Source organism: Plecotus auritus (assembly GCF_963455305.1).
Source record: "Plecotus auritus genome assembly, chromosome: 6".
Taxonomy (NCBI): domain Eukaryota; kingdom Metazoa; phylum Chordata; class Mammalia; order Chiroptera; family Vespertilionidae; genus Plecotus; species Plecotus auritus.
This window is the reverse complement of record NC_137773.1, coordinates 131,684,790-131,711,497: the sequence shown is the minus strand read 5'-3', so window position 1 is coordinate 131,711,497 and position 26,708 is coordinate 131,684,790. Positions and strand designations below refer to the sequence as shown.

The window sequence follows — 26,708 nt, the reverse complement described above, 5'->3', positions numbered from 1 at the left end:
TCCAACATCCCCTGAGGGGTCTCGGATTGCGAGAGGGTGCAGGCCAGGCCAGGGGGCCCCACTGGTGCACGATTGGGGCCAGGGAGGGATGTGGGAGGTTGGCCAGCCGGGGAGGGACCGTAGGAGGGCTCCAGGGTGTGTCCGGCCCGTCTTGCTCAGTCCCGATGGGCCGGACCCCAGCAGCAAGCTAACCTACCGGTCAGAGCGTCTGCCCCCTGGTGGTTAGTGCACATCATAGCGAGCGGCTGAGTGGCTTTAGCATATCATTAGCATATTACGCTTTGATTGGTTTAATGGACAACTGGACAACTGGACACTTAGCATATTAGGTTTTTATTATATAGGATTTTTCTCTGACTATTTTTGTTCATCAGTTTATGTTATTCATTATATTCCACAAATGAGTGAGATCATGTGGTATTTATCTTTCTTTGACTGGCTTATTTCGTTTATCATAATGCTATCCAGGTCCATCCATGCTGTTGCAAATGGTAAGAGTTCATTCTTTTTTATAGCAGTATAATATTCCATTGCATAGATGTACCACCGTTTTTAATCCACTCATCTGCTGATGGGCACTTAGGCTGTTTCCAAATCTTAGCTGTTGTTATCCATTACTACCAAGTTTGTATAGTTTCCTTGTTAAAAGCAATAAAAATCAATAGCGTACTTGGCTTGCATTATTTGAAGATTTAGCATGAAAGGAGTTGAATAACTTTTATGACAAGAATCTAGTCAGTCAATCAGGAAGTATGTAAAAGAGCTAATATTAGGCAACACAGGCATAATGAAGGTGTTAAGATGTTATTTCAGTCTTCAAAGAGCGAAAGCTAACCCCCATGAACAATTAGGGAAGAATTATGTTCTAAATGGAATTAAGAGCTCTATGTGATTAAGATTAGGGAAGGCTTGTTTGGGAAGAGGGACTTAAATTGGACTTTGAAAATTTAGGGTAGAAAATAATAGGAATCCTTGGTGTAAGGAGGTCTGCATAAAAAGGCATAAGCCCAGATGATAGTCTGGAGGCAATTGTATGTTAAGGAGCCCTATTACTACATTGATCAAATAGTTTAGATTACTAGTAAATGATAGAGGAAACCTGAGTAAGGTTCCATTTCAGGAAAGTTGTACAAGGGTTAAGGTACAAGGGTTGATGGGGCAATAAGCCAGAAACCTTTAGGGAACCAAGGCACAAATCTTGGGAGTAAGAATCCTGGATTTGCAACTTTGGGGAAAGCCATGCCTCCCCTTAATCCATTCAGATAACCCTGTTTAATAATTAAGCTAGTATGTTCTAATAGTAGATTATGAAACACCCATCTGCTTTAATATACTGACTTCATAATAGGATGATTGGAAAATGATGAAGATTGGATTCATAGGTATAGTTAGTAGACAAGATTCGAAGGTTTCAAACTATGGTTTCTTATTTTCAAGATTGCTTCTTGGCATATTGAAAGATTATGCCTGTGTGTATCATTTTAAGGTATATATATATATTTAATATATTTTTAAATGTATTTCAGAGGGGAAGGGAGAGTGAGAGAGAGAAACATCAGTGATGAGAGAGAATCATTGATCAGATGCCTCCCGCATGCACCCACTGGGAATTGAGCCGCATTTGCCCTTACTGGGAATAGACCTGTGACCTCCTGGTTCATAGGTCAATGTTCAACCACTGAGCCATGCTGGCTGGGCAAGGTATATTTTTTTGTCAGTCATTTTTAATTATGGAATAAACTCATTTAAATACTATAATTTTGAATGAAGAATGAAAGTTACAAGGATAATGATGAATAAAATATTGCATGGGAATGTCCAAGTCAGAGACAGGTGTTAAGTGATAGACCTACATCAGAATTTCAGTTAAAATATATTTTAAAATACAAGACTTATGTAATAGTCTTAGTTTTGCCATTTTATTTATTTTTAGGGAGATACTCTTTTTAAAAAATATTTTATTATGTATATTTTATTGATTTCAGAGAGAGAGAGATAAACATCGACCGGTTGCATTTAGTCTTGCCATTTCAAATTGACACTCTAAGCTGAGGTTTTTGTTCATAATTGTTAGTTGTGTGCAGGTAGAGTTGTCAGACAAGCATCAATAAAGTTTATTGGCATTATACTTGGATTTAATAGTTCTCCCTTACTCCTTGCCAGTGACCTGATTTGAGAATTGTATCAAAAAATTTATCTTTAAAAAAAAAATTTATCTTTGTTTTAGCTGCACCTATTTTGTTTTATTTTTATTTATTTATTTTTAAAAAACCTCACCTGAGGACATTTTCATTGATTTTTTTAGAGAGAGGGGAAGAGAGAGAGGAAAGAGAAAGGAGAGAGGGGGAGAGAAAGAGTGAGTGAGAGAGAGAAACATCAATTTGTTGTTTCACTTACGTATGCATTCATTGATTGGTGGTTACATATGCCCTGACCAGGGATTGAATCTACAACTTTGGCGTATCAGGATGACCATCTAATCAACTGTGCTACCCGGCCAGGGCCTCAATATTATTTTATACTAGAGGCCTGATGCACGAAATTGTGCACTGGTGGGATCCCTCAGCCTGGCCGGCCATCCAGGCCTACCAGGGGGCTGGCCAGCCAGAGTGAGGGACCATGGTAGTTTTGCTGGCCGATCGGGAGGGGAGCTAGCTGGGGGGAGGGGCCATAGGAGGTTGGCCGGCCAGGGGGAGGGGATGCAGGAGTTTGGCTGGCCGGCCAGAGGGAGGGGCTGCGGGAGGTTGGCTGTGGGAGTGCACTGACCACCAGGGGGTAGCTCCTGCATTGAGCGTCTGTCCCCTGGTGGTCAGTGCGCATCATAGCAATTGGTTGACCGGTTGTTCTGGTCGTTCAGTCGTAACAGTTGCTTAGGCTTTTATATGTATAGATTAGTTTCACTTGTACAGCATAGTGGTTACACATTTATATAATTTATGGAGGGATTACCCCCCTCACCAATAATTGTAGTACCCACTTGGCACCATACATATGACTTACATAATATTCTGAGAGTAATAGTTAATAATGTTATTCATCTCACCTAACCTGTCAACTTTCTTTTGCTTTTGAATTTTGAGTTTCTGGTTGTCTGAGTTAGACTGGATACATCTTAGTTATGTATGACCCTAAGCAGTGCAAGCACACACAATAAAAATCTATATGATGTTTATGAATGTCTTAAATGGTTATTTTTATTATATTTTTCATTTTCTGTTGCTGTCACATGCAAGTTTTGCATTAATTTGTGGTTTTTATCTGTTGGCCATTTTTAAGTATGGATATTTTTGGGTAAATTCTGGAGTTTGTTGTTATTCTAAATCAGATTTAAGTGAAGGTTTAATGTTTCTTCATGAAATTTTATTGTCACGATTCTCACCAATTTATTCCTTCTCTTAATATTTTGAAATTAGATCTTGTTTATCACAAAACTTAACCCTTGATTTTATATTATTCTGGCCCTAATTAGCCTATAAGCTTCTTAAAGGTCACTCTAATAGTCTATGCTGCCATGTAGCTGTACAATAAAGGTACAGTGCCTAGTATTTAGTAGGTAGTTAAAAATTTATTGCAAACACACTTCCGTTCTCTAAAGAAATTATAGGAGCCCTAACCGGTTTGGCTCAGTGGAAAGAGCATCGGCCTGCGGACTGAAAGGTCCCAGGTTCGATTCCGGTCAAGGGCATGTACCTTGGTTGCGGGCACATCCCCAGTAGGAGGTGTGCAGGAGGCAGCTGATCAATGTTTCTCTCTCATCGATGTTTCTAACTCTCTATCCCTCTTCCTTCCTCTCTGTAAAAAATCAATAAAGTATATTTTAAAAAAAATAAATTATAGGAGTACTAAATTAAAAAAAAAAAACCCTGTCTTTGCCCTAGCTGGTTTGGCTCAGTGAATAGAGTGTTGGCCTGCTGACTGAAGGGTCCCAGGTTCGATTCTGATCAAGGACACATGTCCGGGTTGTGGGCTCGATTCCCAATAGTGGGCGTGGGGCGTGCAGGAGGCAGCTGATCAATGATTCTCTCTCATTATTTTTCTTTCTATCTCGCTTTCCTTCTCCTTTTCTCTCTGAAATCAATAAAAATATATTTATAAAAACAAAAAAACCTGTCTTTTTTTTAAAAGCCTCTTAGAAGATAATGTAGAATATGTTTATGACCTTGGGGTAGAGAAGAATAGAAGTAATTCACAAAAAGCACACATTGAAGTAAAAGACTGATAAATTTAGATATATTAAATTTAATTTTAAAATTAAAATAAAATGAAAAAGCGAAGAAAAACACGATGGAAATATATTTATAATACACATCATGTGCAAAGGATTAGTATCCAGAATATAGAAAAGACTTGTCCAAGTTAGTAAAAAGTGCAATTTAAAAATGGCCAAAAGACACACAAATAAGAATTTAAAAGAAGTAAGAATGGGCAATAAACTAATACAATATGTTCAACGTAACTAGGGAACTGTAAACTTAAACCTTGAGATACCATTTATACTCATTCACCATGTTGGATATTATCAAGTGTGGGTGACACTGTAGAGCAATAGGGACTTTCATGTTCTGTTGTTGATATGATTAGTTATATTGATTGATTTTTGAATGTTAAATCAACTTTGCATTTCTGGGATAAATTCCACTTGATTGTACTGAATTATTCTTTTACATTTCTAGGTTTGATTTGTTTACATTTTGTTAAGACTTTTTGCATCTCTATTCATGAAGGATTAGTCTTAAATGCTTGTTAAAATTTACCAATGAAGCCATCTGGATCTGTTTGTATTTTATTTTGTTTTTGGTGTGTGTTTTTTTGTGTGGAAAGTTTTAAACTTTAAGGCATTTTTTTTTATAGATATAGGGCTTTTCATGCTATTTAATTCTTTTCCAATTAATTTAGGTAGTTTGTATCTTTTTAAAACAATGTATTTATTTTTAATATATTTCTTTTATTGATTTCAGAGAGGAAGGGAGAGGGAGAGAGAGAGAAACAGCAATGATGAGAGAGGATCATTGATTGGCTGCCTCCCGCACGCCCCCCACTAGGGATTGAGCCCGCAACCCAGGCGTGTGCCCTTGGCCGGAATCGAACCTGGGACCCTTCAGTCCACAGGTCGACGCTCTATCCACTGAACCAAACCGGCTAGGGCAGGTAGTTTGTATCTTTTTAAGAAATGTGTCTATTTCATTAAGTTGGATTTTTTAGCTTAAAATTAATCATAACATTACCTTGTTATGTTTTTACTATCTATAGAATCTATAATACTGTCACATCCTCATTTCTAGTATTGGTAATTTGTATCTTTTTTTTTAAAATATATTTTATTGAATTTTTACAGAGAGGAAGTAAGAGGGATAGAGAGTTAGAAACATCAATGAGAGAGAAACATCGATCAGCTGCCTCCTGCACACCTCCTACTGGGGATGTGCCCGCAACCAAGTTACGTGCCCTTGACCGGAATCGAACCTGGGACCTTTCAGTCCGCAGGCCGACGCTCTATCCACTGAGCCAAACCGGTTTTGGCTGTATCTTTTTTCCTTTTTTCCTTTGTCACTTTGACTAGTTGTTTAAAGAATTATCTTTAATAGATTTTTCTCTATTTTTTGTTTTTCATGGATTTCTATTCTTTATTATATTCTTCTTACTGCTTACTTTGGGTTTAATTTCCTCTTCTGTTTTCTAGTTCCATAAATTGAAAACTTTAGATCGTGGAGTTAAGACATCTCTTCTAATAAAAGCATTTTATGCTATGATATAATTATTTTTATAACCAATTTGACATTGTTATAATGTTAAATTTGTGTGTATCAGCAGTTCTTCACTTAGGTATATATTCTAGAAAAACTTTTTTTATCTGCATTAGGAGACATGTTCAAGCATGTTAAATAGTAGCATTTTTTATGATAGTAAAAAAATGGAAATAATCCAGATATATGTTCATTGACAGGAATATGTAAACACTTCTGTTAATATACACCATGAAATATTGTACAGGAATGAACACGAATTAACAACAGCTGTATTTATTTGTTAGATGAATCTCCAAAATGTTAAATGAAAAAAACAAGTTGTAAAGAAATACTTAAACTATGATGCCAGTTAATATAAAATTTAAAAAGCACAAAATTATTCATAAATCTCTTTTACTACATATACAGTAATAAAATGGTAAACATATTTCCTTATGAGAGAGGCAGAGAGTGAATATAAAAATAGCTAAATTTGGCATAATATGTGCTGGAAAGTGTTAAATACTTTACAAATACATATTTAATTTGCATAGTTAAATAAAAACTTGCTGTGAAGCAGGCACTATTATTATTATCATTTATAAATAAAGGAACTTGTAAGTAAGGGTTCAGAAAACCTTAACTTCCCCAAATTACACTGCTAATAGATGGTAAACCTTCTAATCAAACCCAGGCAGTCTGACTCCAGAGTCTGCACTCTTAACCATTAAGCCATACTGCTTGCCCAGATGGGAGGGGTAGGGGGCTTCTGAAGCTGGGTGTTAGTTAGGTACATGGATGTTTGTTTTTATTATTCTTTAGTTCTTATTCTTGTTTTTATTTTTATATGTATGAACTATTTATTTAAAAATTTTAAAATAACAATGGTCAATCCATCTGAAATGGAATATAAGAAACAATTCCTTAAACTATATCCCAAATGGAAGTTTAGGAAGTCAACACCATTAATTTTCTCTAACATATTTTCTAGATATTAGCATATTATGAAATATTTAAAAATTGAGATAGATGATATGTTATTAATATATTGACCTGGGTGGTAGTTACACCTGTGTTCACTTAGGGTGATTCATCAGTTTGTACACTTTTGATTTGTTTACTTCTTTGTAGTATTCTACTCTTCAGTAAATTCTTTACAATAAAAATACCAAATAAGTTTCTTTAAATTGCAGAGATTTTTTTTATTGCACCTGCATTATGTCTTCGTTGGGATGATTGTAAGGGAATTATGAGTTATAAAGTAAGGGACTAACTTTGATGTTCTTTTTCATCAGAAAGTTTATAAAAAGAATGAGGAAATATATTGACAGGTAACAAAACAGTACAACAAACAAGGAACAGCACAGTATGTATAATCTACCTTTGTGCAAAGGGGGGAAAGTAGGAAACTATACTTGTTATTGATGCATAAAGAAATCTGGAAAGATACATAAGGAATTAGTAACTGTGGTTACCTGGGAGTGAGATGAGGTGGAGGCTGGGTTGATATGACATAAGGATGGCAGAAAAACTTTTCGGTGTATAGAAAGTCCCCAAATCACAATGGTTTAACTTAGGATTTTTCAACTTTACGATAGTACAAAAATGATATGCATTCAGTAGAAACTGTACTTCAAATTTCAAGTTTTGATCTTTTCTGGGGCTAGTAATATACAGTACAATATTCTCTTGTGATGTTGGGCAGTGGCAGCAAACTGCAGCTCCCAGTCAGGCAGGCAGTCACAAGGGTAAACCAATAATCGACAGTGTGTTCATTGTGTTAAATGATTTTGCCCAACTGTGGGTTAATGTAAATGTTCTGAGCACGTTTAAGGTAGGCTAAGCTAAGCTAAGCTATGATGTTGAGTAGGTGTATTAAATGCATTTCGATTTACAATGTTTTCAGCTTATGGTGATGGGTTTATTGGGATGTAAGTCAAGGAGCATCTGTGTATAATACACACACACACACACACACACACACACACACACATATATATATATGTAGTGGCATATGCCTGGGTGTTATTATAGAGGAGGAGCATCTAATTCAATCTCTCAGTTTATGCTAGTTATACTGTGGTAATAAACAACCTTAAGGCCTCAAAGTTTTGTAACAATAAATATTTATTTCTTGCTCATGTTACATGTTTAGATAGATGGCAGCACCATCCACAGTTGTTCTCCTTTCTGGAATTCAGCCTAAAGGAGCAGTTCCTATCAGGGACATGTTCTAGTGGTAGAAGGAAAAGTGCTATGCAGAGTCATGGAATTACAGTTAAAGCTTCTGCTCAGAAGTGGCACAAGTCACTTCCACTCACATTTCATTGGCCAAAGCAAGTCACTTGGCCAAGCATGTTGCAGTTGAGATATAATTAATATTCATATAGGAAGAAGTAGTGGAATAATTGAGTATAGTCATACAGTCTGTTACACTCAGCTTCTTTCCAACTCAAAGTGAAAATTATGTAGCTTTGGAAGCTATCAAATAAGAATGCATCTTAGCCTGGCCGGTGTTGCTCAGTGATTAAGCATCAACCTATGAACCAGGAGGTCATGGTTCAATTCCTGGTCAGGGCACATGCCCAGGTTGCGAGCTCCGTCCCTGGTGGGGGGTGTGCAGGCGGCAGCCAATTAATGCTTCTCTCTCATCATTGATGTTTCTCTCTCTCCTTCTTTCTCTCTGAAATCAATAAAAAAACAAAAAAAAGAATGCATTTTAGCAAAAATAAAGTTGTTTTCCAGTTCTTTATGAACATTCTAATATCCATAAGTTAAATGGTTTATATCTCTCTTAAAGAAAAGAAATTAAAAGGTGAGGTACTTCAACTGTTGTTCTTTTTTTTTTTTTTTTTTTTTTTTTTTTTAAGTGTCCTTATTGATTTCAGAGAGGGAAGGGGGAGGGAGCGAGATATAGAAACATCAATGATGAGACAGAATCATTGATTGGCTGACTCCTTCACACTCCCTACTGGGAATGGAGCCTACAACCCAGGCATATGACTTGACCTGGAATCAAACTGTGACCTCCTGCTCAACCACTGAGCCACATTGGCTAGACAAGTGTTGTTCTTATAAGAGATAAAAGACTATATCATTTATACAATACTTAATATCTTTTGTGAATAACTGTGACATTGAGTTGTGAGGTTTAGTCATGGTGGTTTAAAAAAATGTCACTTTATTTTGTCTATTCATTTGCTTTGTCAGAAACTGAACCTACATCAATTATATTTTCAAATAAAACACTAGTATATATTAGTTCATAGGGTCAAACATTAGGATATTTAAAACTAGAGGCCCGGTACATGAAATTCGTGCACAGGGAGGGGTGTCCCTTAGCCCAGCCTGCACCCTCTCCAATCTGGGACCCCTCGAGAAATGTCCGACTGCCCGTTTAAGCCCGATCCTGGTGGGATCAGGCCTAAACGGGCAGTCGGACATCCCTCTCACAATCCAGGACTGCTGGCCTCCAACTGCTCGCCTGCCTGCCTTCCTGATTGCCCCTAACCGCTTCTGCCTGTCAGCCTGATCACCCCCTAACCACTCCCCTGCCAGCCTGATTGATGCCTAACTGCTCCCCTGCCAGCCTGTTTTCCCCTAACTGCCCTCCCCTGCAAGCCTGGTCACTCCTAACTGCCCTCCCCTGCAGGCCTGGTCACCCCTAACTGCCCTCCCCTGCAGGCCTGGTTCCCCCCAACTGCTATCCCCTGCAGGCCTGGGTCCCCCCCAACTGCCCTCCCCTGCAGGCCTGGTCACCCCTAACTGCCCTCCCCTGCAGGCCTGGTCCCCCCCAACTGCTCTCCCCTGCAGGCCTAGGTCCCTCCCAACTTCCTTTCCCTGCAGGCCTGGTCCCTCCCAACTGCCCTCCCCTGCTGGCCATCTTGTGGTGGCCATCTTGTGTCCACATGGGGGCAGGATCTTTGACCACATGGGGGCAGCCATCTTGTGTGTTGGAGTGATGGTCAATCTGCATATTACTCTTTTATTAGATAGGATAGAGGCCTGGTGCATGGGTGGGGGCCAGCTGGTTTGCCCTGAAGGGTGTCCTGGGTCAGGGTGGTGGTTACCTTGGGGTGTGAGGCGGCCTGGGTGAGGGGCCTGTGGTGGTTTGCAGGCCGGCCACGCCCCCTGGCGACCCAAGTGGAGGCCCTGGTATCTGGGGTATATTTATCTTCTACAATTGAAACTTTGTAGCCTGGAGTGGAGCCAAGCCTTCTGCTCGCTCTGTGGTGGCAGCCATTTTTTGGGGGATTTATGTATCTTCTATAATTGAAACTTTGTAGCCTTAAGTGGAGGCCTGGGCCGGCCAGGGTGTGCGGAAAGCTTGGCTTCCCCCATCACCGGGGGCAGCCCTAGCCTCCCTCCTGCTCTCTGTGGCTGTAGCCATCTTGGTTGGGTTTATTTGCATATTTGCTCCTGATTGGCTGGTGGGCGTGGCTTGTGGGTGTAGCGGAGTGGTTAATTTGCATATTACTCTTTTATTAGATAGTATAGTGACATAGAGGCTGTGGGAGATAACTCGTAGTGGGCTGGAGTGGGGTTGTGGCTGTTCCCGTCACACATTGGTGGAGGAGATGGAAGCTCTGTGGAAGCAGAGGCTGGCCAAGCTGCAGGCAAAGCATGGGGATCCTGCCGATGCAGCACAACAGGAAGCAAAGTACAAAGAGGCAGAAATGAGAAACAGGATCTTAGCCCAAGTTCTGTATCAGTCAGCTGGGGCCTGGTTTAGTAACTTAGCACTTATAAAGTCCTAAAAAACTAGAGGAGTAGAGAATTACCTTATACAGATGGCAAGATATGGACAACTAAGTGGGAAGATAACAGAACAAGGTTTAATAGAAATCCTCGAAAAAGTAAGCCAACAAACAGAAAAGAAAGTGACAGTTAAATTCAATAGAAGAAAAGTAATGAACTCTGATTAAGATGATGGTTATTGAATTTAAGATGCTTAGACATTGGAACTTAATGTAACAGTTCCGGGACAGATAATACTCGGCAGTTAAGATCTGATTGAATATTTACTTTGTTTATTGTTTGTATACCTCTAGAAAAATAAGCTTGTTATGTAAAATAGAAATAAAAAGATAAAATAAAATCGTGACATAAATTACATAGCATTTGCTTATTGAGCATCTCTTTATTAAGCACCTGCTATGTGTCATATTTACTAGCTCAGAGGGATACAAGAGTAGAAAAAATATGACCTCTGCTTTTAGGGATTCTGCATAAATGGATATGTCTACAGAAAATTACAATGAAGTGAAATAATGGCTAAGAGAGGAACTAGTAAAATACGGTAGAAATGTTAAGGATGGAATGATCAATTAATAAGGTGATGAAGGAAGGGATAGAATGGCATCTCTGGGTAACTGAAATTAGTCTTAAAAGACGAGTAGGATTTTAGCATGCAAATGAGAGGAAAGTACATTTTAGGCAGCACTAACAAATAGCATGAGTAATAGCATGAAGGAATAAAGATAGGTGTCTTGTTTGAGAACTTTTGAGTGATTTTTGTGTGACATCATATGAGGGAAGGGACAAGAAGATGAGGAAGAAAGGTAATTTAGGATCAAGTTTTGAAGGATTTTAATGTCATGCTGCTTTCTCCTTTAAAACAGTGGTGAGGAGTTCAAGAAAATTTTAAAGTAATAGAATCACATGTTTAGATCTTTGCTTTTAGAGCAGCAAAGTGTGTGTGTGTGTGTGTGTGTGTGTGTGTGTGTGTGTGTGTATATATATATATATATATATATACATATATTAATTTCAGAGTGGCAGGGAGAGGGAGAGAGAGATAGAAACATCAATGATGAGAGAGAATCATTGATCCGCTGCCTCCTGCAGGCCCCACACTGGAGATTGAGCTCACAACCTGGGCATGTGCCCTGACTGGGAATCAAACCGTGACCTCCTGGTTCATAGATCGACGCTCAACCACTGAGCCATGCTGGATGGACTAGAGCAGTGGTCGGCAAACTCATTAGTCAACAGAGCCAAATATCAACAGTACAACGATTGAAATTTCTTTTGAGAGCCAAATTTTTTAAAGTTAAACTTCTAATGCCACTTCTTCAAAATAGACTCGCCCAGGCCATGGTATTTTGTGGAAGAGCCACATTCATGGGGCCAAAGAGCCACATGTGGCTCGCGAGCCGCAGTTTGCCAGCCACGGGACTAGAGCAGCAATCTTGGTGATAATGTGGAAGACATTGGAATTGTGCCTAGAGACAAGGAGACCCAGTAGAATGATATAGAAGAAAGGCCAGTTAGAAATAAATTTCTGGATGGGGAGAGACAGATTTTAGACTCATCACCAGTGTAATGAAGGCTGTAGGAAATACACTAACAGGGAAGTTTGTACATCTCTAGAGGCTAAGGAAGAACCCTGGGGATGATCAATATTTGAACAGCTGGCACAGAAAAAGAAAACTTAGTTGGAAAAACAGCCAGAGAACTAAGAGGACCAGGAAAGATTGGATTTGTGAGGTAAAAGGCAGGGGAGAGTTTTTGAGAAGGTACTTATTAGTAGCATTCAAGGGCTGAAAATAGTCCTTGGTTTTGACAGGTAAGTCTCATCAGTGGCTTGAGTGCTTTTAGTGGAGTGGTGAGTATGGAAGCTCACTGTCACTGGGTTAAGAAGCTGTGAGTGCCTTGGCTGGTGGGCTCAGTGGTTAGAGCATCGAAGGGTAGAGGATTTGATTCCAGGTCAAGGGCACATACCTGGGGTGTGAGTTGCATAGGAGGCAACCAGTCTCTCACATCTATGTTTTTTTCTCTCCTCCCTCCTCCCCTCCCTTCCATTCTCTCTCTGAAAAGCAATGGAAAAAAAATATCCTCAGTCTGTGAGTGCCCTGGTTTGTGTGGTTCAGTTGGTTGAGAGTTGTCCTGTGCACAGAAAGGTTGCCAGTTCGATTCCCGGTCAGGGCACATGCTCGGGTTGTGAGTTCAATCCCTGGTAGGGGGCATGCAAGAGGCAGCCAACCCATGTTTTGCTCACATTGATGTTTCTCTCCCTCCCTCTTTCTCTAAAAATCAATAAAATATCTTTAAAAAAAAAAAAAAGAAGGCTGTGAGTGTGACAGCTTTGAAAGTGTTTGAATTGGATGCAGAGGTGTAACTAAGGGCATTTTCTTCCATATAAAAGATGTGTATGTAGACTTCATTGGTGATAATTTGTTGTTTTTTTCTCCAGTTTTGTTACTTTTAAGGAGTCTAGTGGTTCCCCACATGTGTGGGGTGGGGTGGGGTGGGGGAGAAGTGGAATGAGAAAAGCCGTATAAGTTAGGCACTCCCTATCCATATTAATTTCTCAATAGACTTAAATGTAAATTGAAATCTTATTGTGTTAAATATAATTTGTGGAAATGGGATGTGAGTCACAGATTTCAAAAAGATATAGGAATGTTAAAACTTTGAAATTCTGCAAAAATTAGAAATTCAGTAGTCACTGGTAATATTCCCTAGTACTTTTTTGATGTCCTGAGTTTTTAAGTTGTGTCTTTGTGTGTGTGTGTGTGTGTGTGTGTGTGTGTGTGTGTGTGTGTGTCTAAACAATATGAAGGAGAGTCTCTCTGAGGACTGCTTAATCTGGGAATGATTGTTATTTTACATTTGACCAAAATTAGATTTTTAGCATAAATCCAGTAATATTCAATGAAAGGGTTAATGTTTTAATATCCATACTGACAAACAACTAACAATTCAAAAAAGGTTATGGGAACTTACAAACTAAGGCTAAGAAAAAAAAAGTGAAACATCATGGTAAAATCTGAATTTTTTTGCAGTGAGAGATCCATTTTGTGGATTATCAAATTCTCTTGCTTAATTTTTTGTTATGTGGTTACTTATTTTCTATTTATAAACTTTATAATAGTTTTTCAGTTTTGCATTCTTGTTTTTGTGGTAAGTGCTGAATATATGACTATTAAAATGTAATGTACTTTTGACATTAAGTAAAAAGGAAGATATCAAGCAATTTCCAATTAAACATGTAAGACTAATAATTCCTCTGAATTTATACTATATAAAATGAGATCATGTATGTATTTAAAAATGCACTCTAAATTTAATAGAAAAACATAGTTAAGTTACTTTGGAGCAAAGAGGTCAAATAAAATATTTTCTATTTCAGAGACTTGTATCCTTGAATGTAAAGATAAAAAAAAATACTGAGATATATATTTAAATACATTTTATGTGTTCTGGGATAGAAAAACTTACTTTGAACAAGAGTTAGGGGAAGAAGGAGATTTTGGAATGGCTTTTTATGAGTTTGGCCAGTGTATATAGCAGCAGTCTTACTTTAAAAAAAGAGTAACATTTTATTTTGCATGTGTTACAGTTCTGAACCTTACTACTCTTTTACTTGCACAATGTTTTTTATTGTAAAGCATGTATGTCAAAACCCAGAATCTGCATTGTCACTTCCTTATAATTCCGGCTCTGCTCAGATAACATGCCTGAAACATTGTAACTTTCTCAGGCTTTTGAAAAACAGCTTGAGAACGTAAGAAAAGTTAAGGTATGCTTAATTTTCTAAGTTATAAATATTTAAAAGTTTATTTCAATATTATCAATATAATTTTCAAAAAACTATCAAATGAACTCCTATATCAACAGAAAACTCCAAAAATTGCCTGTTTTTGGATTGGCATTTAAATTTGCTCTGATTAAGTACATAAAATTTGTAATTTTAGTGAGTAACAGAGATCTCTTATACTTGAATTTATGTCCTTTACTAAACTTTGACCCATATAAAGACATCTATACTTACTAATGGAAAGCAAAAAATGTAATCTCAAATTTTGCTTGATATTTTTAATTCAAATAAAGTCCTTAATAGAGGTAAATAAAAAATAGTTTTCAAATGTGACAAGTATAACAGGACGTTTTAGTGGGCTATCATTTTAGTGTGTTCAAAGGGAATTGTTTGACCTTGAACTACAGCTTTAATTGTATGTTCATTGCCTGCAGGTATCTTGTTTTAAAAGAAAAGTGAGTTAAAATGAACTAACTAGTGACATCTACCATTATTTTAACAATAGAATACTGTGTTTTAAGGAATAAAATTTTGTATTAATTTTTGATTAAATATTTAAACACAATGTTGTTAGTGATATTTTAATATAAACTACCTTTTTTTGGTATGTGTGTGACAGATATAGAAACTTTATATACTTATATTTTAATGCTTTAAAATAAAATGTGTCTCTTTTTAATTCTCCATGTAAACTTATAAGTAAATTTGTTGAATCAATCGTTAGAAATTGTCTTTATCTTTTAAGGACATTTATCACTGAATTGTAGTTTTTTCTTGTCTGTTATACTAAGTGAATTCTTATAAGATGGGACTTTGTCTTACTCCTGTGATCATTGTTCTAAGTTCAGTTAGAATTGAATAGATTTTTTTTTTCAAAAAATTAAAAAAATATATATTTTATTTATTTTTTACAGAGAGGAAGGGAGAAGGATAGAGAGTTAGAAACATTGGTGAGAGAGAAACATCAATCAGCTGCCTCCTGCACACCTCCTACTGGGGATGTGCCCACAACCAAGGTACATGCCCTTGACTGGAATAGAACCTGGGACCTTTCAGTCCACAGGCTGATGCTCTATGCACTGAGCCAAACCAGTTGGGGCAGAATTGAATAGATTTTAACAGGTTTTATATTTTCTTAGATCTCATAGATATTTATTTTGTCTATGATATTTTACTTAAGTCATATCCGCCCCACCCCAGGCCTTCACCACTTTATTATTTGTATCCGTAGGTAATACATATATGCATATAAATTCTTTAATTAATTTCTTCATAACCCCCTTCCCCTCTGAGATTTGTCAGTCTGTTCCATGTTTCCATGCCTCTGATTCTATGTTATTCATCAGTTTATTTTGTTCATTAGATTCCTTGTTCTTTTATTTTGATTTTTAGATTCAATTGTTGATAGAAATGTATTTATTACCATTTTATTGTTCACATTTTCTCCTCCTCATTCTCTTCCTCGTCCTCCTTCTCCTTCTTAAACGTTTCATGTAATATTGGTTTCGTGGTGATGAACTTCTTTTGCCTTTTCTTGTCTGTGAAGCTCTTTATCTGACCTTCAATTCGAAACGATAGCTTTGGTAGGTAGATAATCTTGGTTGTAGTTCTGTGCTATTCATCACATTGAATATTTCTTGCCACTTCCTTCTGGCCTGCAAAGTTTCTGTTGAAAAATCAGCTGGCAGTCATATGGGTGCTCCTTTGTAGGTAACTAACTGCTTTTCTCTTGCTGGTTTTAAGATTCTCTCTTTATTTTTAATCCTTGGGATTTTAATTATGATGTATCTTGGTGTGGACCTCATTGGGTTCCTCTTGTTTGGGACTCCCTGTGCTTCCTGGACTTATAAGTCTATTTCTTTCACCAGGTAGGGGAACTTTTCTGTCATTATTTCTTCATATAGGTTTTCAATATCTTGCTCTCTTCTCCTTTTGGCACCCCCATAATGTGAATGTTGGTATGCTTGAAGTTGACCCAGAGGCGCCTTAAACTGTCTTCGTCTTTTTTTTTATTCCTTTTCGTTTTTGCTCTTCTGATTGGGAGATTTTTTTTTTTTCTTCCTCATATTCCAAGTCATTGATTTGATTCTCGAAATCCTCTACTTTACTGTTGAATCCCTGTAAGTCATTCTTTATTTCAGTTAGTATATGCTTAATTTCTCTCTGGTCCTTTCTTATGTCTTTGAAATTCTAAGTCCCTTGAAATTCTTACTAAGTCCCTTGAAGCTCTCATTAAGATCCTTGAGCAACCTTATAACAATTGTTTTGAATTCTGTACCTATTAGTTTGCTTGCTTCCATTTCGTTTAGTTCTTTTTCTGGAGATTTCCTGTGTTCTTTCATTTGTGACATGTTTGTCTCTGCATTTTGTCTGCTTCCCTGTTTGTTTTTATGTATTAGGTAGAGCTGCTATGTCTCTTGGAATTAGTAGAGTGGCCTTGTGTAGTTAGGTTTCCTATAGGGCCCAGTGGCTCAACCTCCCCAATCACCTGAGCTATTCACTCTAGGTGCACTCCTTTGTGGTCTGTGTGCACTGTCCTGTTGTAGTTGAGCCTTGATTGCTATTGGCATCACTGGGAGGAATTGACACCCAGTCCAAGTGTCTGTGAGGATCAGCAGGGACTTTAGTGAAAGAGCTGCTCTGCAGGAGACACCCCCATGGAGCAGGACTTGCATCAATGGGGCTTTGGTACTCAGAGTTGGCCCTTTGAGTGTGACGCGTGTGGACGTGTAGAGTTGTAATCTGGCATGATTTGAAGCTGTCCTCCAGTGCACTGGCCAATGGGGTCCCCCTGGAGGTGCAAAGTCAGCCACTGCTTGTACGCTGCCTGTGGCCACTCACCAGGAGCTACAGAGAAGTCTGCAGATGGCTGTTACTTGTGTGGAGCTTGGAAGTTCTCAGAAGAAGCCAAGCTGTGAAGCAAGGCTGCTTCTAGTGCCAGGCCTGGGGCCTCTTATTGAGAGGTATGGGGCATGTTGATGCCAGCTGCTACTTGTTTGAGAGATTTTAGGCAAGTTTGAAGCCTGGGCCAGGATGGCATTCATATGGAAAAGCTGCTGCAAACAGCTTGGGTGGGGCTGCAAATTGGGCAGGGTAGGGGTCTCAGGGAATAATCAGGGCAGAGCAAACAGTGTGAGTCAGGTTGATAGAGACTCAGATATGGTGCCTGCTAGTCAGGTCTGCGATGAAGGAGGTCTTGGCATAGGAACAACGACCCCTGTGAGTACCCCTGTCTGGGAGAAAACTGCCCCTGAGTTCTTGCTCTGATGCCAAACAATCCAGTTCCTCCCCATATGTCCCTAGATCCCCCAAAGCTACTGCCCCAGCACTGGAGCTCAGGGGGAATGAATCCAAGTAAGTCTGTGCACTGGCCCTTTAAGAGGAAGTGCCTGGGTCTCTAGCAGCCTCTGTGTCACTCAGCCACAATACCCACTGATTTTTACAGTTACAGGGGCTTCTTTTCACAGCACTGAAACGCTGGCTGAGGGGTCTGGTGTGGGGCTGGGACCCCTTACTCCTAAATAGGATGCCTCCGAAGCCTCCATATCCCTCCTGACATGCGGGTGTCGGATCAGCCTGTTCTGCCTCTGCCCCTCCTACTAGTCTCAATATGTTTTCTTCTTTAATTTTCTAGTTGTAGGACTTCCATTCAGCCAGATTATGGACAGTTCTGAATGATGATTGTTTTGTATTTTAGTTATACTTTTGATGTAGTTTTGGGAGGTGGTGAGTACCTTGTTCACCTACTCCACCATCTTAAATCATATCTTTAAGGGATTTTATCTTCTATACTTTGTTCCTTTAACTTGACAATGATGAATTCTAAGTGTATGTAATTGTTTTAACCATTTAAATCATTAACTCTTTAGAAGTTTATGGACTCACTTATAGTTTCTATTATCCTGGCTATGTAAAAATATGGGAAATTTATGTAATACTAGAGGCCCAATGCACGAAATTTGTGCAAGAGTTAGGCCTTTCTTCACCTGGCTGTTGGCACCGGCTTCCCTCTGGCACCCAGAACCTGGGCTTCCCTCCGGCTGCTGGCAGGCACCCGGGACCTGGGCTTCCCTCTGGCCGCCAGCAGGCACCTGGGACCTGGGCTTCCCTCGCAGCCCCGGCTTCGCCCGGAAGGTCATCCAGAAGGACGTCCAGCAGGACATCCAGTCTAATTAGCATATTATGCTTTTATTATTTATGGAATATGTTTAAACATTTAAGAACACAAGCAAGGGCTGCTCTGTCTGTGGAGTAGCTTGTGCTCTGTCTCACTGCTTCACTAATAAACTCTATTTCACTTGAAAAAAAAAAAAACATAAACAAGTTATGTAGGCTTATTTGCCTCTGGTCAGTGTGGTATTAGAGGGAAATTCTTTTCTTCCCTGAAACTCTAGTTTCTCTGGGTTTCCACCTATTAACATTCCACTTCTAGGTGTGTAGAATTTTCTCATCTAAATGCGAATTCCTAAAACATATATACAGTAATCTATAAATTTCAAAGTGCTGTTGATTTATTTAGCCATTATTGTTGGCCATTTTCTGTGTGCCAAGCACTGTTCTTTATTAAACAAAACCAAGTCCCTGCCCCCATGGAGCTGACATTCAACCCTTTTTCATCATCACCTCAGCCTATTTAGGACAGATGGGAGTGCTTATCATTTATTGACAGGGAATTCAACACAGTTCAGGCCATCAAATTTGCTCTGCAAAAGCAATACTATCACATGTCCTTAACATATTTTGGTTAAATTTCAAAGTCATTAGGGAACCTCTTAGATGAGTCATTGAATGATTTTGTTTTGGTAGTTATTCTTTCTGTTTTCTTCCTGCTTGGAAACTCACTTTTCCATCTTCCTCAGTATGAATTTTAATAGAACTTTTTAAACTTTTGTTTGCATCACACTGTACTTGCCTAGTTTTTAATTTTTTGACAGTTTTGACATCTCCATCTTTGTTTTCATTGTCTATGGTTTCCATAAAGACTTTTCTAAGCACTTTATTTCAGAATTCATGTCCTTACCCTGAATTTCTTAACCATCTTTTTAGTTTATTTTTAACTTTTTTAAGTGTGCACTTCAGTGGCTTTTAATATATTCACAGAATTGTGCAGTTATTACCTCTATTCAATTCCAGAACATTTTCATTGCCTCAGAAAGAAACTCTGTACTCATTAGCTATCACTCCCCATTTTTTCTTCTCCTAGCTCCTGGCAACCACAAATGAATCTACTTTCTGTCTCTATAGATATGTCTATCTTGATATTTCATATAAGTGGAATCATATAACATGCTATATGTTATATGATTTTGTGTCTGCCTTCTTTCACCTAGCATAGTGTTTTCAAGGTTTATCCATGTTGTAGCATGTATTGATACTTCATACCTTTTATTGCCAAATAATATGCCATTATAGGGATATATCACATTTCACTTATTCATTCATCAGTTGATAGTCATTTGGGTTGTCTCTACTCTTTGGCTATTATGAATAATGCTACTGAGAACATATATGTACAAGTTTTTATGTGGACATATGTTTTTAGTTCACTGGGTCATATGGTAGCTCCATATTTAACATGTTGAGGAACTGCCGAACTGTTTTCCAAAGTGGTTGACCTATTATATGTGCCCCACCAGCAGTGTATAATAAAGGTTCAATTTCTACACTTCCTGGTCAATACTTTTTCCTGTCTTTTTTATTGTAGCCATCTAGTGAGTATAAAGTGGTATTTCTTTTCCCTTATTTTATTTTTTTTATATTTCCCTAACAACTAGTAATATTGAGGATCTTTTCATTTACTTATTGGCCATTTGTATATATTTTTTGCGAAATGTTCACATCTCCCCATTTTAAAAATTAATTTATCTTTTTATCATTAAGTTGTATATTCAGGGTACAATTCCCTTATCAGATAAATGATTTGCAAATATTTTTTTCCATTTAGTAGATTGTCTTGATGGTGCTTTGTTATTATTATGGTAAAATATACACAACAAATTTACCATTTTAAGTGTACAATTTAGTGACATTAATGTGTTTAAATATGTTCACAATGTTGTGCAATCATCACCTTCATACATATCCTGAACTTTTCCGTCATCCAAAATAGAAAGCTCTGCATGGATGAGAATGCTCTGCCTGGATGAGAACGCTCTGCCTGAGAAAGATGGCTTCTGTGGTATGGAAGAATAACTCAGTATAGGGATCCTGGTGGCTGTCCTCTCAGCTCTCTCCCCAGAGCCACCAATCCCAGACTTCCCTCACATAGCTGTAGTCCACTCTGCCCTTCCTCTGCTAAAGACCAAGAAGCCTGAAAAATAAAGCCTGAAATGAAGTATTCAACCACCAAAATTTCCCCAGCAAAGATGAATAACTCAGCAGGAAAAGCCCTGGTAAAATCTCCTGGGTTGAGAAAATCCCAACAGAAGGCCAAAGAAATTTACGAGATGTGCTTTATGCAGCTACGTTCTGGCCTTGTCATAGAAAAGAAGGCCTGTTACTTTAGGAAAGAAACTGCCAAAAGGCATTCACCAGAAACAGTTGGAAGTCACAACGAGCCACATCTGCAATTCACTACCTTTCGGAAGCATCTGGAATACCTGGAACAATTTGTGGAGGCCTTCTCCTTTGATATTCCTATGGTCCAGAAAGATACTAGAACATTTGATGGCTCAAGTATCCTAGAATGTTCTTTTTCCCTGAGCACATATAGCGATCAATCCATTACTTTTTGTTTTGTGGGTGAAGGTTATGAGATCTATGTTGAAGATTTGAGAGAAAGACAAGGTTATTATTCTGTTACTATGTCTTGCAGTTACCTGCAAGTGAAATAGGTGATTGTGTTGATTGTCACAAATTAATGGTAAGCCTCAGTCTTACAAAAGACAAAGACTTCTTGCTGCATGCCAACAACAAGGAGCACTCTGTAAAACTACAAAAATGTAAAAATTCATCGCCAGACCAGATCTTCTTTTTTCTCCATACTGAGCTCCAACCCTCCCCATGTGTTTCATTTGAATGTAAGAGCAATCCTGGAGTGTTTATAGGAGTAAAGGATAACGATGTTGCTCTAATTAAAAAAGACCAAACTGAGCATTCAAGAAGTGAGAATATAAAATTTAAGTTGTCTTGAATGTAATGTGTTTGAAAGTTGTGAATCCTGGGTTGAGTAGCCCAAATAGTTACCATGGAAGAGATTGTCAAAAAGAGAGAGAGAGAGATGAAATAGAATCTCTTGCCCTTCAAACAATAACTCCCTTTCTTGTCCTTTCCCAGACCATTAATAGCCACTATTTCTGCTTGTTAGCTCTGTAAGTTTGCCTCTTCTAGGTGCCTCATATAAGTGGAATAAGATAATAGATGTCCTGATGGTGTTTTTTATAGCATAAAAGTTTAATTTTGATTAAGCTCAATTTATCTATATTTTATATTTTAAATAATTTTTAATAATCTTAAATTTGTAAATTTATATTGTCACTGTGCTTTTGGTGTTGTATCTAAGAAGCCATTGCCTAATCCAAGGTCATGAAGATTCACTTGAACCATTTTTGAATGCTCTCTAACTTGGTCCTCCCATCCATATTTAAAACATCAATATAATTATTAAAGTTTTTATGGGGAGGGTTTATTAAATGTCCTCTTTTTACATTTTTAGATCAAGATAGTGGGTTTCAAACTGTAGAATCTCCTGGGATGCTTACTAAAGCACAGGTTCCTCAGATGAGTTTTGTACATTTGTAGTAAACTTCTAGTAGACCAGCATCATGTAGTTGAAAAATGTGGAATTAAAATAGTCCAGCATGGCCTGGCCAGCGTGGCTCAGTAGTAGAGCATCAACTATGAACCGGGAGGTCATGGTTTGATTCCTAGTCAGGGCACATGCCTGGGTTGCGGGTCCATCCCCAGTGTGGGGCATGCAGGAGGCAGCCAATCAAGGATTCTCTCTCATCATTGATATTTCTATCTCTCTCCCCGTCTCCCTCTCTGAAATCAATAAAAATACGTTTAAAAAAAAAAAAAAAAAGTCCAGCAGGGTGATTAAGAGCATGGCTCCTGCCAAAACCGGTTTGGCTCAGTGGATAGAGCGTCAGCCTGCGGACTGAAAGGTCGCAGGTTCGATTCCGGTCAAGGGCATGTACCTTGGTTGCGGGCAAGTCCCCAGTAGGGGGTGTGCAAGAGGCAGCTGATCGATGTTTCTCTCTCATCGATGTTTCTAACTCTCTATTCCTCTCCCTTCCTCTCTGTAAAAAATCAATAAAATATATTAAAAAAAAAAAAAAAAAAAAGAGCATGGCTCCTATAGCCTGACTACTTGGATGTAAATCCTGACTGTGTCCCTTTCTAGTTGTACAATCATGGGCAAGTCACTTGTTCTCTCTGGGCATTCATTTTCTTTCATAGGGTTGTTGCAAGGATTAAACAAGGTGAAGCACATAGAGGAGTTTGGCAATAGTAAGCACCACATAAGTGTTAGATATTGTTATACCCTTTAACTCAGTAATGCCATTTCCAGGGACTTAATCTAAGTATAATAATCAGAGATATTGCCTAAAGATGTATAGCAATTTCATCACAGAGATTAATTCCCAAAAATCTACCATATATAATCAGTAGACCTATTGTTAAATAAATTAATGAAATTTATGAAGTGTCATTTGCCATTTAGTCATGTTTTCAACAAATATTTAATGCCATGAAACATAACAATGTAAGTGAAAAAAATTAAATAGGCAACTATATATAAAGTATGCCTTTAAACTTCTTTAAAAATACTGGACAAGTGAGTGGAGTGGTAGTCTTGTAATGTATATAAATATGTTAAACTGTTGAGAGTGGTTATCTCTGGAAGCTGGGAGGAGTGATTTTAATTTCTTCTGTACTTTATTGTATTCTCTTGACTTCAACAATAAGTATTTTATACTAAAAAACAAATTATTTTTCAGAAAGACTAAATGGGGGAAAGCTCAATGTGAAATAGGAAAGCATAATGTGAATAAGAAACCCGAGTCTGAGAAATAAGCCAGTCAGAGAAAGACCAATATCACATGATCTCACTTATATGTGGAATCTAATGAATAAAATAAACTAGTGAACAAAATAGGCCCTGAGACATTAATGCATGGAAAAGACTGACAGATCTCAGGGGCGGGTGTGGAGAGATTAACCAAAGAACATATATGCATAGCCCATGGACACAGATAATAATGTGGTGAAGACCTGGTGTTGGGGTGGGGGCTGGGTGGAAGGGGCCAAAGGCAGGGAGAAATGGGGGACATCTGTTAATACTGTTAACAATTAAAAAAAACCCCAACTCTGAGTACTAATCCTAGTACTAGTACTGCTATTAAATAGTTTTGAACCTTGAATTAATTCTGTCTCTTCCCTAGGGGACACAGTTTCCTCATCTGCAAAATGAAAAGTTGGACCAGAATTAAAAGGCAATGTAGTTGAGTGCTGAAGAACTGGGAGGCCAGCCCCAGCTGGTTTAGCTTAATGGATGGAGGGTCGGCCCATGGACTGACGATAGCTGTCTAGTTTTGCTTATTTGTCTTGTGTTTTTATACTGGCATCTGCTTTGGGGCCCTAAGCTATTTCATCAATAAGGGTATTTTGTAGACCTTTTTAGCATTAAAAATCTCATTCTTAATTTTTCTACAGTTTTTTCTGATTCTTTTAGTTCTGAAGCTAATGGGCACAGCTTAATCTATCTGTAATTAAGTTGCATAGGCTCTTAGGTCATACTTATTTTTTTTCAACTGATGTTTTGATTTTATTAGTAAATGGCATAAAGCCCAAGGGAATGTTATACTTCAGCTGCCTAGCCCATTCTAGGAAAGGTTAATATTATAAGGGGAACTCAGCTAGAAATTGGTAGAGCATGACCAAATGCTTTAAAAGATAAATCTGAGTATGTGAAAGACACTTTCAGAGTCAACAACCATGTTGGAATTCCTTTTCGGAACCCCGAGGAACAAAGACTATAGAAATAGATGACTTTCATAATATACTAGAGGCCTGGTGCATGAAAATTTATGCACATGGGTGGTCCCTCAGCCCAGCCTGTGCCCTCTCACAGTCTGGGACTCTTGGGGGATGCCCACCTGCTGGCTTAGGCCTGCTCCCCGAGAACAAATGATCTAAAAGAAATAATCATATCCTTGGGTAAGGATTTTTTAAAAAGGTAATGGTCACATGAAAATTCACTGCCAGTGGGGCTGAGGGGACTGGGGGACTCTGGAGGCAGGCGCGCCACGGGGCTGAGGGGACTGGGGGATTCCAGTGGCAGGTGTGTGGCGGGGCTGAGGGGATTGGGGAACTCGGGTGGCAGGCCCGCGGCGGGGCTGAGGGGACTGGGCGCTGCCATCTTGTGGCTGTGGGTGTCACCACCTTGTGGTGTGATGGTCAATTAGCATATCACCTCTTTATTATATAGGATAATTTTCCTTCACTGGCTAAATGAGATAATTAAATCTTCAGTGATTAAGGGACTCAGCTAGCTATTCCATTGTTTTGGAAATTTTTGTGAGCAAGTCACTCTGTGGTACCTCGATTTATAGTGGCAGTCATAATGAAGATGATGATTTTTTTTTCCTCTGAAGGGTAAGAATGTAAGTTATATATTCATACATTTATTTTCAGATTTTCAGAAGTTATTCTCTTTTCTATATAGTGTAGCTGCAGTAGGCTGCCCACTACAGGGATCATTATTTCTGTGTTAAGAGAATAAATTAATAGAATAACATTGCCAGGAAATAAAATGTGGGAGTTTGATGGCCACAGTTGAGAGATACATTTGTTACTAATATTAGAGGACATTTTCCTCTAATCATAATAACTTTTGTTTATAAAACACTAGAGGCCTGGTGCATGAAAATTCATGCACTGAAGGGGGGTCCCTCAGCCTGGCCTGCCCCATCTTACAGTACGGGAGCCCGCAGGGGCTGGAGGCGACCCGGCGATCAGGGGAAGGCGATGCCCCATCACACCTCTGCTGCTGCCACTGCCAGCAGCACAAGCATCGGTTGGCCCTGGGTGGCTGTGCAGCTGCCATCCGAGGCTTGCCTGCGCCTTGAGCCGGCCCTGGGCCGCTTGGGGGTCTAAAGGGACTGGGGGACTCCGGAGGCAGGCGCATGGGCACCACCATCTTTGAGGGCGGGGCAGTCAATTAGCATATTCCCCCTTTATTGGCTGTGCGCGCTGCCATCTTTGCGACGGCATGAGGGTCAATTCACATATTCCCTCTTTATTAGATAGGATACCTAGCTAACCCCCGTAACAGGAGAGAGGTGGTGTCTTCTGGCTTGATGGGCAAAATAACCCTGAGAAAACTTTGTACCTCACAGACAAGAGGAGAGAGCTTTGCTTGTTTAGGGATTAGATTTTATTTTAGGATGAGTTGTTTGTGTAAGTATAGATATGAGAGAGTTCCTACCCTACATGTCCTATATGTCAGATATCTTATTCTATTTTCCCAGAGATTTAATTCAATGCCTCCCAATTCCCCAAGTGTATACTTTTTGTATCTTCTCCTAATTGGGTAATGTTAATTACAGATGTCCCCCATCTCCCCCCCCCCCCCGCCCCCAAATCTGTCCACATCCACCCAGCTCGGATGGACAATGTATCTTACTGTATTCAGTGGTTGATGGACATTTAGATTACTTCCAACTTTTGGTTATTATGAACAATGCTGCTAGGAACATTTGTGTACAGTTCTTGTGTTTTCATTTCACTTGGGTAGATACCTAGCAGTAGAATTGCTTGGAACCCATTAAATTTCATATCACTATTTAGCCCAGGGGTGGGCAAACTTTTTGACTCGAGGGCCACAATGGGTTCTTAAACTGGACCGGAGGGCCGGAACAAAAGCATGGATGGAGTGTTTGTGTGAACTAATATAAATTCAAAGTAAAGGAGCGGAGGGGAGAGCAAGAGAACCCTCCGGCTCTTTCGGCTCCGCGGGCCGGATAGAACAGCTGAACGGGCCAGATCCGGCCCGTGGGCCGTAGTTTGCCACGGCTGATTTAGCCACAAAAATATTTCTTTTGAGGAATGTATGATTGCAATATATTTGATAAGAAACACATTTGGTTGGTTGGAGTATCATCCCACACACCAAAAGGTTGCAGGTTCAATTCCCCATCGGGGCACATACCTAGATTGTGGGTTTGATCCCCTGTTGTGGCACATGTGGGATCAATGTTTCTTACATTGATGTTTCTCTCTCTCTCTGACTCTGTCTCTCTCTCTCAAATCAATAAACATATCCTCAGGTGAGGATTAAAAAAATAAAAAAAGCCCGGCCAGTGTGGTTGAGTGGTTAAGCATCAACCTATGAACCAAGAGGTCATGGTTCAATTCCCGGTCTTGCAGGCTTGATCCCCAGTGTGGAACATGCAGGAGGCAGCTGATCAATGATTCTCTCTCATCATTGATGTTTT

General features: G+C 39.0%; 2 protein-coding genes and 2 pseudogenes across 22 annotated transcripts in view; 3 read left to right on the top strand and 1 right to left on the bottom strand.

Annotated features, from left to right (window-relative positions):
• Window positions 1-26,708, bottom strand: part of DNASE1L3 (deoxyribonuclease 1L3) — a 969,732-nt gene that overhangs the window by 604,940 nt on the left and 338,084 nt on the right. The gene's annotated exons all lie outside the window — the stretch shown is intronic.
• The window catches only part of SLMAP (sarcolemma associated protein), a 165,337-nt gene that overhangs the window by 22,490 nt on the left and 116,139 nt on the right, over window positions 1-26,708 (top strand). The gene's annotated exons all lie outside the window — the stretch shown is intronic.
• Window positions 7,623-10,651, top strand: LOC308250626 (programmed cell death protein 5-like; annotated as a pseudogene). The gene is made up of 2 exons: window positions 7,623-7,657; window positions 10,255-10,651. The product of its transcript is annotated as a programmed cell death protein 5-like (transcript).
• Window positions 20,595-21,400, top strand: LOC308250625 (interleukin-33-like; annotated as a pseudogene). The gene has a single exon. The product of its transcript is annotated as an interleukin-33-like (transcript).